This window comes from Drosophila yakuba, chromosome X (assembly GCF_016746365.2).
Source record: "Drosophila yakuba strain Tai18E2 chromosome X, Prin_Dyak_Tai18E2_2.1, whole genome shotgun sequence".
Classification (NCBI taxonomy): domain Eukaryota; kingdom Metazoa; phylum Arthropoda; class Insecta; order Diptera; family Drosophilidae; genus Drosophila; species Drosophila yakuba.
The window spans coordinates 17,408,246-17,424,544 of record NC_052526.2 but is presented as its reverse complement, the minus strand read 5'-3'; the positions used below and the strand labels follow the sequence as shown (position 1 = coordinate 17,424,544).

General features: G+C 44.3%; 1 protein-coding gene across 1 annotated transcript in view; it reads left to right on the top strand.

Annotated features, from left to right (window-relative positions):
- Positions 1–16,299, top strand: part of LOC6525774 (pneumococcal serine-rich repeat protein) — a 32,607-nt gene that overhangs the window by 358 nt on the left and 15,950 nt on the right. The window contains exon 2 of the mRNA XM_002101559.4: positions 832–958. The gene's annotated coding sequence lies outside the window, so the exon portion shown is untranslated. The remainder of the gene's footprint in view (positions 1–831; positions 959–16,299) is intronic.

Genomic DNA, 16,299 nt, shown 5'->3' with positions numbered 1-16,299 from the left:
ACCCAAAACTCCCTGCAGGACATTTGGGTAATTTGTTTGTTGTGTTCTGCATTTTTTTTTACGGTTCGTTTGGAAACTCCAATAAAGTGAGCATAAAATGCTGTTAAAAGTTGTTTGCCGATTTTACATTTTTGATGGTGACGAAAGCGCGTTAAAGTCATGTAGTCCCGCTTACCACGAATGTTCGAATTTATTTATTTTTTTTTTTGTTTGTTTCGAAAGTGGCAGCGAAGAGAGAGAACAAAGTGCTGGAAAATCATAAATTCGATTGGGCGATTGGGACGGCGACCGTGTGTAAGGGAATTTGTCAATTTTAACAACCGATGGCAGCCTGCATCGCATCCATGGGCTGTTAATTGAAAAGAATTTAAGCCCCCAGCGACCGGATCCTGATTAATGCCATTGTTAGGCAATGGGGCGATAATCGAGTTGGGCCATCTTAATGCCACACTCACTGTGAGTGTGTGAGTGGGCTTGCAGCATTGTCCCCGTTTGGGGATTTATTAGCTTCGTCTCCGAAAGCCCCAAAAATGTAATGCTTAAATTACCAAAATATGTGGCAATAAAAAAATTGCAATAATACCAACCAACATCTTAGCAACTTGTCAACATTGTGTACTTTTCCAGAATTGAGAATGCATAGTTTCCACTTCTCGAAATGAAAGTACAAACAATAAATAGATAAATACAATGCGTATGACAGTCACTGAAGAATAGAGAAAACGCATCCATATCCCCCCTCCCACCCGAACCGACTTTTCCCATTTACCGATTCGGCGAAATTAATTGCAACTGAAACCAATTTTTTTCATCTTTTTTTTCCGGTGCCAGCAATCGAATCGAACGCAAAGCAAAGCGGAGCGAAAATAAATAAATAAAACGTAAAACTCAGCGGAAAGTAATAAAATAAGAGCGGACACGTCCCACGAAAACCCGGAGGAGGAAGCCAAAGTGTCAAGTAAGCAAACATTTAATTTTGATTTATTATTAATTTCCACACGCCCACACGAGCAACAGATAGCGCGATTCTGTGCCCGATTCTGGGTGGGATTCTGGGTGCGAATCTGGGCGGGATTCTGGGTGGTGGTGACTGCCTCTGAGGCTGGATGGGTGGTTGGGTGGCATGGAGCCCACCCACTTGACGGCTTAATGCTGGTTATTATTTTTACCGTTGGCCGTTGCCACCTGCAGCTATCAAATGAATAATGCAAAAGAGGAAAAGCCGAGACAAGAGAAAAAAAAAATGGAAAAGAAAAAAAAGGAGGCCGACCGCGGGCCAAAGAAAAGGCAAACGAGCGGGCAAATTATTGTAATTACTATTTTCCATTAGCAGCGAATTTTCGGCATTTTTCTTCTCCCGCTCCAAATGAAAAAAAAATCGTAAAAAAGGTACACAAAAATAAAAAAAAAGGTAAAAGGACAAAGGACAAAGACAAATACAAAAACGACAAAATGTCGAAATAAAAACGAAAGTGGCGCAAACTTGTGAAATACGTGCGTTTATTTGCGTAAAAACTTGCACTGTTTTTTCTGCCGCTTTTCCTATCCGATTTTCACCAGCCTCACACGCTTTCCCCCCTGCCTTGCCAACAAGTCATAAAAAGCATCGCGCATTGGGGATTTAGTTGGAAAAGGATAAAGCGGCAGTGCTGGTGGAGCTGGGACTCGGACTCCAACTCGGAATACACGCATCCTCCTCCATCCATCGTTCGGGCATTCTTGTGTGCGGCTTAAATTTGGTTCATAGAAAAAGTTTTAATCCAGCTTTCGTCCTGCCCTCCACCTCCACCTCCAGCTCCTGCTCCTCCTGCTCTTCCTGCTCCACCACCACGTGCTCCTCCTTCTCGGTCGCGTTCTCAGGGTCGCTTGGCACTATAATCCACAAAACACCGATGCACTCGTACACCCACTCATCGATCTCAGCAACGTCAATTCACCACTGAAATCCAGGAAAGTGCACTGTGAAGATTACGAGCTGTTTTTTTTTTTGGGGAGCTGCCAGAAATTGGGGGCTAAAAATACACACTCGAAAAAGCTGGCACAAAAAACACAGTCCAGTGGAATGGTTTAAAGTCCCATATCTCAGTTATCCGCTTCTGTGAAGGTGTCTAAAAGTATGCTTTAAGATATTAAATACACCATCAATTGCAACCAAAAGTAGGGCATACTTATTAACAGTTTTCTGAGCGCATGAGTTTCGTGAGGCATCAAGATAGTTGGAAATCTAATGCATTACTTAAAAACGTGCGGATTTGCAAAGTTTTGCAAAGTTTTGGTTCTTGCGGTCAATTCAGTTTAAACTTGGCAGCTCAACTAGGGTGTCCTGGGGTCGAATCTCCAACGTTTTCCCTCGGAGTTTTGTGTCTTTCTTTTTTTTTTTATGCCGGCAGTCTTTGGGGCTGTTGCTTTTCTGTTTTCTTTGGGGCCGCTCGAATTGTTGTTTTGTTTTATGTTTATTTTTATATGACCGTTTGCCTTCGCTCCATTCAGCTTCTTTCATTTAATGATGTTCGCTTGAACCCAAGGCTTTAATTGTATTGATTAAATGCTTAATTGTGTTGCCAGGCAATGCTCTTCTAGACAAAGCCAAAGGCAAAGCCAAAACCAAAGCCAAGCCGGGGCTCAAGTCCCAAGACTTTGGCATAAAAAAAAAGGGGGGCTATATACGTAAATAGCCAAGGAATTGGCTTGAAAAAGACGTTAAGGGGCGGTAAAAAAAAAAAACGCACTTAATTGTTATTAACAAGCGCACATTAATTACAATGATTAAAAGTGGACTGGGCATCCCTTTCGCTCGCCGTTCCTGGTATTCACTATAATTAGTTGGCCAAGACGCTCAGTTGTTTAATTAAAACTAATAGAGTTCCTAGTCGTCTTCTCGCCTCTGCAATCCCACGGCGTACCATGGCAACCCATCTCGGGCCATCTCGTCCCATCTCGTCCAATCCAATCCCGAGTTGAGGCCAATCCAAACGTGAAACAATTAACGTGCTGGACCAACAAGGACGCTGCCCAGATGACAATGGCAATGCCAATCCAAGAACAATGCCAAGGCGGCAGCAGCAAGCACAGCAGCAGCATAGCACCACCACCAACAACAACAGCACTAACAGCACCACCAACAACAACACCACTAACAGCACCACCAACAACAACAGCACTAACAGCACCACCAACAACAACAGCTCCACCGAAAGCAACTAATGCAAACAATGCCAAGCAACAACTGGCGAAACAGCAACCGAACTGAGAACGAAGGATAACGATTCGAATGGCTGGGAAACAATGCCTCCAATACCCTTGAGGGCGCAAAATGCCCATAAAATATATATGTTTCGGTTAACTAAACTAGGGAATGTATTAGGCAAATGGAATTAGTGAAGGATGACACAACAGTCTCCGGAGACATGAAACTACCTCCAAAGGGATCTCAAAGTAGGACAATTTTCAATTATCCATAAAGCTGTCGAAAAGTATGCTAAAGTATTTCGAAAGAAAGTGAATTGAGCTACGAAAGATGCAGGTTTCAATATGTCTATCCATTTAGAGATCCACAAAAAGGTTTACCTGCTTGAGAATGCCCTCAAGTGGCTGCAAATCTCCTCAGCTCTCTCTGACTTAAACTTACCATTTCCAGGGTATCAAGCCAAGGCATGGCACTGCATAAACAGATGCGTCGTGCTAGCCAAGTTGTAGTTGGACCAAGATTTGCCGACAGATAGATATTTATGGACTGCCAGAGCTTGGCAACCTCAGTGCCCAGTCCTGGTGACAGCACCACGATTACCACCATCACCACTTCCTTCTCCGTGACTGGGTGTGAATGTCTGTCGGTGGTCTGCGCAGTTGGACAAGGTGTCTGGCTGAAGGAGATGGCCAGGAGATTCTGTCGCCGCCTTGGTTGTCCGCCACTGTCTGCCACTGAGCTCCTTAGTTTCGTTAGCTGACGTCTTTTGGCTTTAACGTAATTAGGCTTTAACTTTGGGCCGCTGAGCGCATTAGCGTTAAGTAAATTTCCCGGCATTTATGTTGCTGGCCAAATGGAAATGGAACTTTCCCATTGCCATTGCGTAAGGTCTTGCCTCCCAGTTGAAGAGGCGACCCTAATTGTGGATTGGATTTGGTTCGGTAATTGTCATGTCATACGGATGTGCGGCGTGATGATGAAAAATAACGCTCATCGCGTTTGCAAATGAGTTGCTTTAACAACACAAAACATTCAGAGCCGAGCTGTGACACGACAAATGATATTGTTATGTCAATATCATGTGATAAATACGATTCAGGATGGGCAAGGTTGCAAAACAAAGGGACAGTTGAATGAATTTATTATAGAATGTAAAGGGTGTTTAATTAGGGTGACTACAATGTGTTCTCCACACATTTCTATAACTTTTACTTAGTAATATTTTCCCGCGAAACGGACTAATCGCAGCGCCCATTAGCAACTGCTGGAGCACGTTTCGCACCATTTGGCATTGTCATTCAGCACCATCGATTGCCATGCAAAGGCGGTGCATGGAGATGCCCACGTAAGTCGGTCCATAATCGGGAATATTGACAGGACCTTTGAACACCTTCGACGGCCAGCAGAACGAACAGATGGAGGCAGGGAATGTTACGGGAAAGCAGGTGCCAGGACATGGGACATGGGATATGGGACATGGAACATGGAGCATGGACATGGTCATGGGCAGGGACATTGGCCCGAAAGTGAAACACGATGCGTTTGACGCAATGCACAAAGCTGCCGCAAAATCTCATTACGTAACGTATAACGTGACGGTCGACAATGGCCCAGCTACGTGTTTTCAGTTCCGGCCAACGCACCACCCCTCCACCCACACCCTACCCCCCTTGGGGGCGCCACCGCTCTGCTCGACACTCTGGAGCATCTGCCTCATGCGTGTACAGATTGCTGAGCTCGTCAAAATTTGTTGCCACGAGTTGTCGTCTCCCGCTTGTTCCTGTGTTTTTTTTCCAGTTCTTTTTTTTTTTTTTTTGTATTTTTTGGCGACATCCACCAAAAGCCAATAAGCTTATATTAAAGTTGCCAGCGGCGTGGCTTGAAGGGGGATATCTTTGTCTTGCCGCGAAGTCAAGAAAAATTTGTTAAATTTCATGCAATTTCCTGCGTGAACCTCGCTGCCAATCCCAATCCCACTCCCAAACCCCGATCCCAATCCCTCTCCGAATCCACTGGCAACTTCCTTTGGCTTTGTGTTTGGGCTATTAACTGCTCTCGCATCAAAGCCATAAAGGGAGCTGCTGCTGCAGAGGGGTGGAAGGGGGGAGGGGGGCGTGCTCGCAGACATTATTAATATGTTGCAATTATTTGTGTGCAGGCGAGGGGCAAGGGGCAAGGCGCAAGGGCAGGGGGATTACGGGCGGTAGATGGTTGTGGACTTAAAGGGCTTGGCAGGTGGCGCATAAAAATTGCACATAAATGTTGAAACATACGATAGACCAGGGGGCAGGGGTGCGGTTGGATGGGGGGAGTGCCGGGAAAGTGCCTCAAACAGACGCAAAATATTATAGCAAATGGATTTTCGTGTCTATCGAGCGGGTCAAATTGTTATGTGCTTGTGGTTCAATGAAACCATATTACTTTGTATTCTTTTTAAGTTAATATCTTTACATGTACATTACATTGCTCATACGCCGTGTGGACTAGCACAAATTATCGTAGCTGACATTTTTGTACTTAAATAATTGCAATGTTCATATATTTCCGTAGCTACTAAGTTACCAAGCAAAATTATTAGTAATATTTAAGCGTTAATCTGTTCATTGTTACGCATACGCTTAGCAAAATCGCACAGTTTAGCGAGACGTTTTTATTAAATAAATCATTTACGTACAATATTTTCTGCGACAACCCACGATGCCAATGGACGAGGTGGTGCCGCATTAAAAGAAATCGCGTTAAGTGAAGTCTACACACGCATGGACATTAGCACACAGTTGGCAACCATCCAACCTCCTTCATCGCAGCCCATGCCGTTTTCCCCAGCCATTGCTCCCCCTTTACCCCCCACCCAGACTCAGACCCACCATTTCCCAGACCCACCCACAAATTGCCATCTCCGCCCAGTTCCACACATTTCCATTCCATTCCGACTTGTTGCGCACTCGGCTCCGCCTTCCTTTTTGTTCCTTTTTCTTTTCCTCGCAGACAACAAGACGCCGTCGCCGTGCACTTGCAGAAAAAAAGTATGAAATTACCAGGTGGCAAGGGCGAAGTGGAAGAGCTGCTTCGGAAAATGTGGGAAAACTGCAGCTACTGTAAGGTACTGATATTTGTCGCCTTCCAATTACGCACTAATGGTCCAATGCACACGTTTAAAAACAGTTTACGGCCAGTTGCGGCTGCCTAATGCGATTAAGCGGTGGAGTAGCGTCGCAACTTTAATGCTCGAGTGCCTGATACCCTCTAAATAGAAGAGATTTGAATGTATTCACCAAAGTGTCCAAAAGTATGCAGCAGCGTACTCTGAAGTGGAAAGTCAATTAACAATTACTTTTAGGCGGCAATTAAACTAAAGTAAACATTTCAAAAAACGATTTAATGGCTTTTGTCAATGTTTCATTGTTTTGTGCTTGGTAAAATGCGTTTTTTAGTGTCAAGAAAATAGTGTGCCATGACAACGTAACCGGTTACCTATCTATCATGGAAATTATTTGTAAAAAAAAGTGCTCAACAATTTCCACACACTGTGCCTTTTGAATGTTGAAGTGTTGCACAATTAGCCCTCGAAATCGGCATGTTTGTTATGAACTTTGCACAAGGACTGCAGTTGAATATTTAATGCATTTTACAAACTGCATGTCAAATTAGTTTCCCGAGGCTGGGCGCCTTTCAAAATGCAGCAGGTTATTCGGCATTTATGGCCCACTGATGTACATACATATGTATGTATGATAATTGCCCAAACACTCCACGTAGCTCTCGTAACTCGTAGCTCGTAACTCGACCGCCTTCCGTTTAATTTGAGCCCGAATCTGACAGTTATTGGACAGTTGAGCGAGGACCGAAAGCGGAAGTGCGGAAAGTGAAAAGTGGAAAGCGGAAAAGTGGAAAGCGGAAAAGCGGGGGAGTTGAGTTGCTAAATGAGAAACTGCAGCATTTGATAGTTTGCCGCTTGAGGTTACAGAAGGACACACTCGTTGCCAGTGACCTTGACACACACACACACACACACTAATACATACTGGCGCTTACACACACAACGTTAATCCGATACTCTGGCAATTACATTCCACATGTGCCAGTCTCTGTCATTCTCCATTTGGGCAATCCATCAAAAATTCCTTTGTCTTTCCGGGTCTTTTATTTTTTTTCCCCACATTTTTCCCTTTTTTTATTTGCATTTTTTCTGCTTTTCTCGTACCATTGCGAGCAGTGTATCAACTAACGCTTCGCTCCAACTGTCATACGAAAGTGAAGCAAAGTCGAAAAAAGTTTCGCAAAAAAAAAAAAGAAAATTGGTGGGATAACGCAAAAGTGGTGGTGAAGGAGGTGGAGGTGGAAGCAGACGCAGAAAAGTTGGCAAAGCAACAAGCTGCGATGGCGACGATGAGAGAGATACTCACACAGGCACACTCGCACACACACGCAGCTGCACATCGAAATACCATCTACCATCCGCATCACTCATCCGCCCTGTGGCCCTTTTTCTGGTCTGTCTCTTTTGTGTGGAGATTTTTTTCCTTTCTTTCGTTCCGTTTCGTATCGTATCGTTTCGTTTGGTTTGGTTTTTTTTCTTTTTCTTTTGCTTGCCAGCTTCCTTGGACGACAGCGGCCTGTTGCGCCTTTTGCGTGTTCCTTACAGTTCGTACATTCTCTCTGCCCCCGCGACTTTCTCTTTGGCTTCCTCCCCGCTCAATCAACAATGGGCATGCCAAAATGTCTCGTTCTGCCTTTTTAACAAGGCAACTGACGCCGCTTGCCTCACCCTGCCCACCGCCACACACGCACCCACACACACACACACCTTTTTGTGTTTTTCACCCTCCAGTCATATCACAAAAAAAAAAAAAAGAAATGAGGGGGAAAATGGAAAATGAGTAGACCCTCGCTAAACACACTGTCTCTTTCGGTGTGTTCTCGTGTTTGCTGCTGTGGCAACAATTTATGAAATAACTTTGGCAATGTCGCTGCCTCCGCTCACACACACCCGCGCACATGCACACTCGTACACCTAGTTACCCATACAGTCGCAGAAACAGATACACAGGCAATGAGAAATAGAAACTCGCGTAACAGATACACAAGCTCAACCAAACTCAACTTAACTGTAACTGAGTGTGTAAGCAATATAAAGAGGGCAGGAAGAAGAAGCAGAGGAGGGGATGGGTCGAGAGAGGGGGGGTGGTAAAGATGGTAAAGATTGAAAGAAGTAACAGCAAAAGCAGTCAGCTGCAAGCTTAAAAAAACTGTAAGAGAAAAGAACGCAAGTGTAACACAAGTGAAGACGGAAATTGCGGCCCAAGGGGTGAGTTTTCCAGAGGGGTTTTCCCGGAGAAAGGCGGGTCGGCATATCGAATCGGAGGTTCATGGAGGGGTGGTGGTGGGGGTGGTGTAAAAGAGGCAGGCTTCTCCATTATCACGATGCGACTTCAGTGGCGTTCCTACTTAAGTAACATTCCACGTTTCCCGGGGTACACTCCCCCCCCCCCCCCCCACACACTTCGCATTTCACATTTCGCACGACCCCGCCCCGCCCCTCCCCGCCCCCCGCCGCTCTAACCCCTTGGAATGAACCTCTTACACTTCTGTTATCTGAAAAGTTTGCATATAACGCGCAGAAAAAGATACAAGATACACGGTATAGTGCGGGACAATGGCATGGCGAAAAGGACGACCAAGGACACGCCGAGGCATCCTAAATTTGATGGTATCAGCCAGGATTCGCTTTATGGCAAGTGAGTTTTAAAACAAATCTTTTGAGAAATTGCCCTTAAATGTAATAGAGAAGTTTGGCATGAACCAGAATCCATTAAGCTTGCTCACTATATTCCACTCACTTTCTATCTCACTATTGGGAAATATGTGTATTTAAGTTAGGCAAGTTGATTGCAAATGTGGAGGCATGCTTATCTGAAGATTTTCAGGATCTAACTATTGCAAAGTGGCAAATTAAACTAAGATTGTGAAGTGAGAGCTAATGACCCTGGAGTTGCATTATTCAATTATTAAATATAGGTATTAAAGTAGAAAGATCATACCAACAAGCATACAGCTTGTGTTAAACTACTAAGGCAATCACTTAAAGTTTTCCTGGCAAATTACACATTATTCAATTCGCTTCCTTGGCCGCATTTGTTGAATTGGCCTTATAAATGGAATTCGGGGGCCTGCACAAAGTACTGAATACCTCTATTCTCAATCAGACTGTCAGTCCCACTGGCCCAGGCATCCATTCAAGTTCAAGTCACCATTTCAAATTCAAATTCTCTTACCCCTTTTATTATTTTCGTTTTTTTTTTTTTTTTTTTTAAGGGAATTGGGTTTTTTAGGGGGGCATGTCTTTGGCAGTTCTTCTCCATTTTGCCTCGCTCTCGTGCAATCATCGAAATTTATAAGCAAAGTTCGGTAGTCCTGGCAGCAGGAGAACGCGATACAGAAGAGGGGGGGGGGGGGGATTGGGGGGAGGCCCAAAGCAAATGGTAAAGGCAAATATTTTTGAAAAGTTTACCGCCCCTCGAAAGAGCCGCCCGAAAACTAAATCAACTCAAGAGGCGCCCGCGTCTCGTTGATTCCCGATGATGATAATCTAAATGATGACAATGATGATGATGATGATGGTGATGATGAGGATGAGAATGCTATGCTGGGATGGTAGGGATGCTTGAGGTTGATGCTGGAACTGAGACTGAGACCGAGGTGGTTGCAAATGCTTTTCGGGCTAACCGACTTCGATGCTGCGGCCCAGAACCAGAACCAGAATCACAATGATGATGATGATGATGATGATGCCGTGGGCAGCGACGATGATGGAACGCTCATCCCAAGCTCATCCCCCGGCAGGAAACTAAACTAAAATTCTATGAGCAGATTTCTTTGGGCTGTTGTTGTCTGCCCTTGCAATTATTTTAAGGGATCAATAAAACAAGTTTAAAAATAGCCCATTCGATGGAAAGGAAGAGGCAGCAGACTCTCACTGTATCTGGAAATCAGCAAAGAAGCAGCGTACAAAAAATGCTGGCAACTTTAGCCGAACTTTGTTTACTCAATTAGTTTGTTGTTGCTGTTTTCCCTCTTTTTTTTTTTTTCGACTGCTTTTGGCCTTATTTGCTGGTTCGTTGGGGATATTTTCCAGGGGGTGTGGGGGGACCGCACTAATTGGCTTAGAGCGACAAGCGAAAATTAACTTTTATTCTCCTTTTTTTTTCCAGTTTCAGTTCAAGTTCGCTGCCGCCAAAGAGCGAAGAGCGAAAACCAAAAAACGAAATAAAATGAAATACAATTTTCCATGCCCGTCAACTTGAAAAAAAATAAAAATTAACAAAAGGGGGAGGGGGGCGGTGGAAAAGCGAGAGAAATCGGTAAAATCAACAAAACACACGCAAGATAAACAGCCGCAGGAGCAGCACAAAGACGAGCCCAGTTTTTGGCTTCTGCGGTGGCCAGCAGCGCATTACGTAGCCGACCCGTTGGCCGTCTCCCTTTTGTTAAAAGCCGCTCCACACACACACACACACACACACACAGAACACACACAACCGCACACACAAGTGGCACTTAAACAAGCCGCTTGCCTTTGCCTCTGCACCACACCCCCGCACCCCGCCCTTTTACCGCTTGTTTGGTCTGTCAAATTTATGTTGGCTAAATTGCAATATCAATAAGCTGGAGAGGAGTGAAGGAGGTCGAAGGACGCGGCCGAGAGCTCTGGGCAACGGCATGGAAAATTGCGAGAAAGTTGAACGGTAACGAAAAGGAAAGTTTGCCAGTCAGCCAGTCAGCCATTCAGCCAGTCGATCTGAGGTGGAGTTTTTGTGCGCTTAAAGAATCAAGCACCTAATCTCGGCCAAATGGGTGTATAAATTTCTTTATAACATGCACATTATTTCAAATTTTATGGCCACTACTAGACCACAACAAATTTAAAGGCAATCACATAGAATAGATTGGTAGTAAAAATCATTCAGGTATACTATCGCAATTTTAAACGAACCTGCACTGGGAGCACTTTTTTCAAACGAGATCATACATAAATCGTTTATTAAGGGTTGCTCAAAATAGTTTTGGTTTCATATAGATTAACTTTTGGTGATAGAAACTTTGTTGGGAAAGGTAACATTTAAAGAAAACCTTTTCTGCAGACACAAAGTTGCACAATTTTTAACAATATATTATATTTTCGCATCCGTTTATGCTATTTTATTTATTCAAACGAGTAACGGGTATAGCACAATTATTTGGTAGTTTAATTTTGAGTAACATCCTTTATTGTTTTTTAATAATTGTTTTGGCCTATCCTCACGAAGAAGCCTTCGCTCAGGTTTTCTGCGATAGAAGTATCGATTTGTTTGCGCTATTTTCGGTTCACCTGGCATACGGGACGTATGCGTGATGTGTGAGGCAGTTTGGATGTTGGAGGTGGTGTGGAGATGGCGTGGAGATGGTGTGGAGATGGTGTGGAGATGGTGAGGAAATGGTGTGGAGATGGCAGGGTGGAAGCTAAACAAGTTGGTCCATCACCTCGACGCTTCCTTGCCTTCCACTTGGCACAATCCATTGCCTACTTATCGGCGCTGAAAGTTGACGGCTTGAACGAGAGTTTTGCCCTCCAGTAGGTGATGCTGGTGTGCAACTATCCATCAATATTTGTACACGTAGGTGGGCGGCTTTTCCAATTATGTTTGTGTCCCGGCATTCTGGTATCATGGCATCCTGCCATCCTGGTGTCCTGTTGTCCTGGAGTCTAGTCTAGTCCTGGTCCTGGCGACTTGGCAAGTCACTTGAGAAGCATAGCGTTGGCATCCAGCAACTCTGTTTGACTCTTGGCGCCCAACAAGTGGCAGCAAAATGTTGCACAGCACTTCATGCTGCGATTCCTTTGCAGCGGATTGTTTGCGCTCCTTGGGTTTCTGCCTGCAATCCTGCCATCCAGCCGTTCGCAATCCTGCCAAAGGGGCGTGTTTATGCCAGGGTTACGGCAGGGGACACGATACGTGTTAATAAGCTTACAAAGATTTACGTAATTATCGTCGGTGAAAGTGGGAAAAATCGTCAAAGTGAAAAAAGCGAAAATGCTGAACAACATGGCACTCGCATCGTTTTCGCTCTTGCGCTTCGGATCCTTGATGTCCTTGTTTCAACCCTCACGCATCTGGGTCAAGGGCTCGGCTGCAGCTGCATTTTGTGCCATTTTCCTCGCTTGCCGCCACACCAATGCCAAACATCAAATTGGCATCAAGATCAAGGCCACATTTAATGTTGGGGCGTGGAGGAGGAGAGGCGTGTAGGAGTTGAAAGCTTAACAGGCGAAATTATAAGCATTTCGCCTTAGTCCTATAACCCCTACTAAATTTCCCAATTTATTTCGAGGGCTTAGACCCGAGGCGGCTTATCTGTCGGGAAGCAGTCATCACCCTTATACATATCTACATCTCCAGGACACTGACTCCTTCTGCTCCCCCTGCTCCTACTTTCTCCCCTTTCCCTTCCACCCCCCTTTACATTATACATCTGTATATACACCTGCTACCGCCACCCTCTTCTAGCTGGACGGGATTCACTCCCACAGAAACTTCTCTTAATGGCCGTTTAATGGCCAAGCGCGGCTCTCTGGGCACGGTTAATTGTGCGATTTTTGGCCAGTTTATGTCGACCAACGCTTTTTAATGTGGCCTAAAGCGGGCCAGTTGGGCATCTGGCAGTTGTGCTGTGCTTTTATTGATGGCTTCGGGCCTTGCCACATGTAATGGCCGTGTTTTTGTGGGGTGCTTAAAAGTTATGCTTCTCCCTGCCCCCTTCCCTCTCTCCCATTATCGTCAACCACCCCACCCACCGACCATTAGTCAGTTTGTCAATTTGTCAGGCTGTCAGTTGGGCTGAAATCATGCTGGCGCTTTTGGCCATTCGCCTGTCAAGGTTCGCCCAAATGTCGATTAGATCCTTGGTTATGCCAACTACTTTCTTGGCTGGCACACACACGCTTTGCCACACACTCTAATCACCTTTAATACATCTTCAAGTTTAACCTCAAGGAGGAGCTGTTGTTGCTTCTGGAAAAAATGAACAATTAAATACAGCATTTACATCATCTATTCAGCACAATGATACTCGTATTACCAAACAAGTTGCAATGTAATTCATTATAATTGGGCTCATCACTTTCAGCTCTTAAAGTGTATTTAATTCTTCGCTCTGCTTTGGCGGATGCTTTAAGTGTCATTTTTATTTCCTGGGATTACACGGCTTTACATGCTTAATGTGGCCATAATTCCTTGTTTTAGCCATCCGCAGGGCTTTCTAAGAATCCTTGCCAGTTGATCTTTGAGCTGCCATTAAAACGTGTCTGGTGTCTGATTAATTAAAGATTGCGGCCTAGAGAGAGAGCCCTCATTTTCCGACGCATTTCCACAGCTTTTCCATAACTCTTCCAGTGGCGCACAGATGCTCAAGTTGCCACGTCAATCAAAGGCGCTCAGTTATTCAATTGGTTAAATGAAACGTTAATTGTGTGCTCTTTAAACGCCCTATTTACACACACGCCCCCTTTATTGCGCCCTTTATTTGCATCGATGCCCGGCCTAATTGTTATCATTTATCGATAAGTGCATAATTAACTATCAATAACTATTTTGCTATCGCCCACGCTTTGGTTGCAATGGCCCTAATTGAAAATCACTTAAAATATTTTCATTTCGCTTATGCCAACGCAGTTAGAAAGAGATGGACACAGATATAGTAAGATACAGATATGAGACAGAGATGGCAAGAAAGAGAGCTAGAGCGAGAGAGACAGTGACAGAGCCAGGGAAAGCAAACATGTGTGTGCGTGTCTGAGTGAGTTTTGCTTACATAATAGACACTTTATTACCATTAACTTAATTTACATTTTATACAAATGCGGCGCGAGTAAAGTGGGGGGGTCGAAGGCGCGGGGAGGGGGTGTGCGATGAAAGGGTAAAACATACGTGTCGGTCTATCTGTGTGTGCATGTGTGTGTGAGAGAGCTTTTGTGGTCTTTCCACATTTCGTTATGTGAGTGTGGGTCTGCTTTTGGCACACACACACACACACACACACGCAGGCAAATTTAAAACGAACCCACACACCCCCAAAAAAGAGAGGGACAGAGAAATGGTCCGTCTCCTTCCGACTGAATATTGAGTCGACCTTATGTGATACCCTGGAATACATACATAAATACATTTTCAGTGCTGGCCTTTGAATGTCGTAGAAGCGAAAGTTAAGTAAGCCCTAAACTACAAGTAAAACAATATTTTTTGGTTAATACAAAAGAAAAACCATGGTAGATTAACTACCCATCACATAACAAGTACTCTTAAGATATAACCAACAAATCCATAAGTCAAATTGAACTATTCAATTTCCACAGTCGCAAGTACCCATCAGGGTGAACAGGATATGCAAATCGCTGTGATTCCATTTCGGATAAATTCAATTTGCGATTACTTCGCCCGTCGTTGTCGTTGTCGCTGTTGCTCTTCATTGTTGGCTGAATGCTCGCCAAATCTCTTAATGAGTGTGAATTTATGATTACATGCATTTAATGTGCTTCCCCCGCCACCCCCCCTTTTTCCAACGTCCCTCCACTATTCCCCAGCGTGCCACGCCCCCGCACTCCAGCAGCTGCCGCCCCCTTTATGGCCGCCCAAAGCTTATGGCATGCAAATTGAGACACTCGCCGCCTTTTTTTTTGGAGACTGGGTGGTGGGTGGTGGCTTTTCCGCCCAGAAGGCCGTGGGCCATGCTATGTGCGCACAAGGACATTCACTTGCTGCTGCTGCTGCTGCTGCTGATGCTGCTGCTCCTGGCTTTTCGGCAGCCTCCCAACGATGATTCTGTCAATTTGAGTAAATCTTTTTAATGGATCGCAAAAATTAATCGTGTGGAATATTCTTGCGTTTTTTTTTTTTTAATATATCTACATATATGTATGCATATTTCTTTTTTAACTCTCTGCTCGATTTTACCCACTCGGCACTCGTGTGTGCATGTATAAACTGCCACTTAAGTTATTTGTCAAGCGGAAATCGATTTTAGTTTTTCAATTTTGCGCCGAGTGCCAACAGGGAAAGGAAAACCTAAAGGGGGAAGTGAGAGAGGGAGAGAGAGAGAGGAAGAGAGAGAGAGAGAGAGAGAGGGGGAGAATCCCATTTTATTTGATTTTATTGCGTAGCATAATAAATAAATTAATATACTTACATATGTGTGCGTTCGAAGCAATTTACAATTCATTATTTTGCCATTCTCAATTTCAATTTTTGCACACACTCATGTGTATACACACACACGCGCGACTGTCATCATAATGTTTCATTTCTGCACCCCCCTTTTTTCAAGTGGGGGCCACTGGGGGCGTGCCTCCTCTGGGAAATGGCTTACATAAGGGGCCTAGCGAGTTAGGGGGTTAGGGGGGTTGGGGGATTGGGGTAGGAGGATAGCAGGATGGGGAATGCCTCTGGGCAGCCCCAAGACTCCAAGCTAATGAAAGCAAGCGAGACGAGGAATGAGTTCAAGTGGAATTTATGTCCACTTGGGGCCAGTGCCAGTTCACTTCAGTTCAGTTCAGAGAGTCCAGTGGAAAGTGGCAAGTGGAGAGTGGCAAGTGAAAAGTGGAAAGTAGAAAGTAGGGGGCACTTTTATAATGTCCGACAATCGTTTCACATTTTTGTTTTAATTACGAAATGCAGGCGAGCAAACACCAGCACTCGCAAAGTATTTTTCGTTGCTATAACTTTTGTCGCAACAATTTTTGCTTTCGCAAAAATACAAAAAAAAACGAAAAAGAAACATTTCCTGAAACGAAAACAAACCGAAAAGCAGATAAAGTAAACATTCCATAAGAACAATACGATTTGTTTGCATTTTGTTGTACCTAAAATAATACCAATGCGACATAAAATAGCAAAAACTAGCTAACTAATTTAATTTGGCAAAGTTTTTTCGTTCTGCATATTAATTTTAATTACATGCCTTCATTTCCAGCTGCATGCCAGTGTTTTAAAAAAGTCTTACTTGTGAAAAGTCTAACATTTCATCGAGCAACTCGAGTAACTCTATATAGTTGCTAAAACTAAACTAAAATCAAACTACAA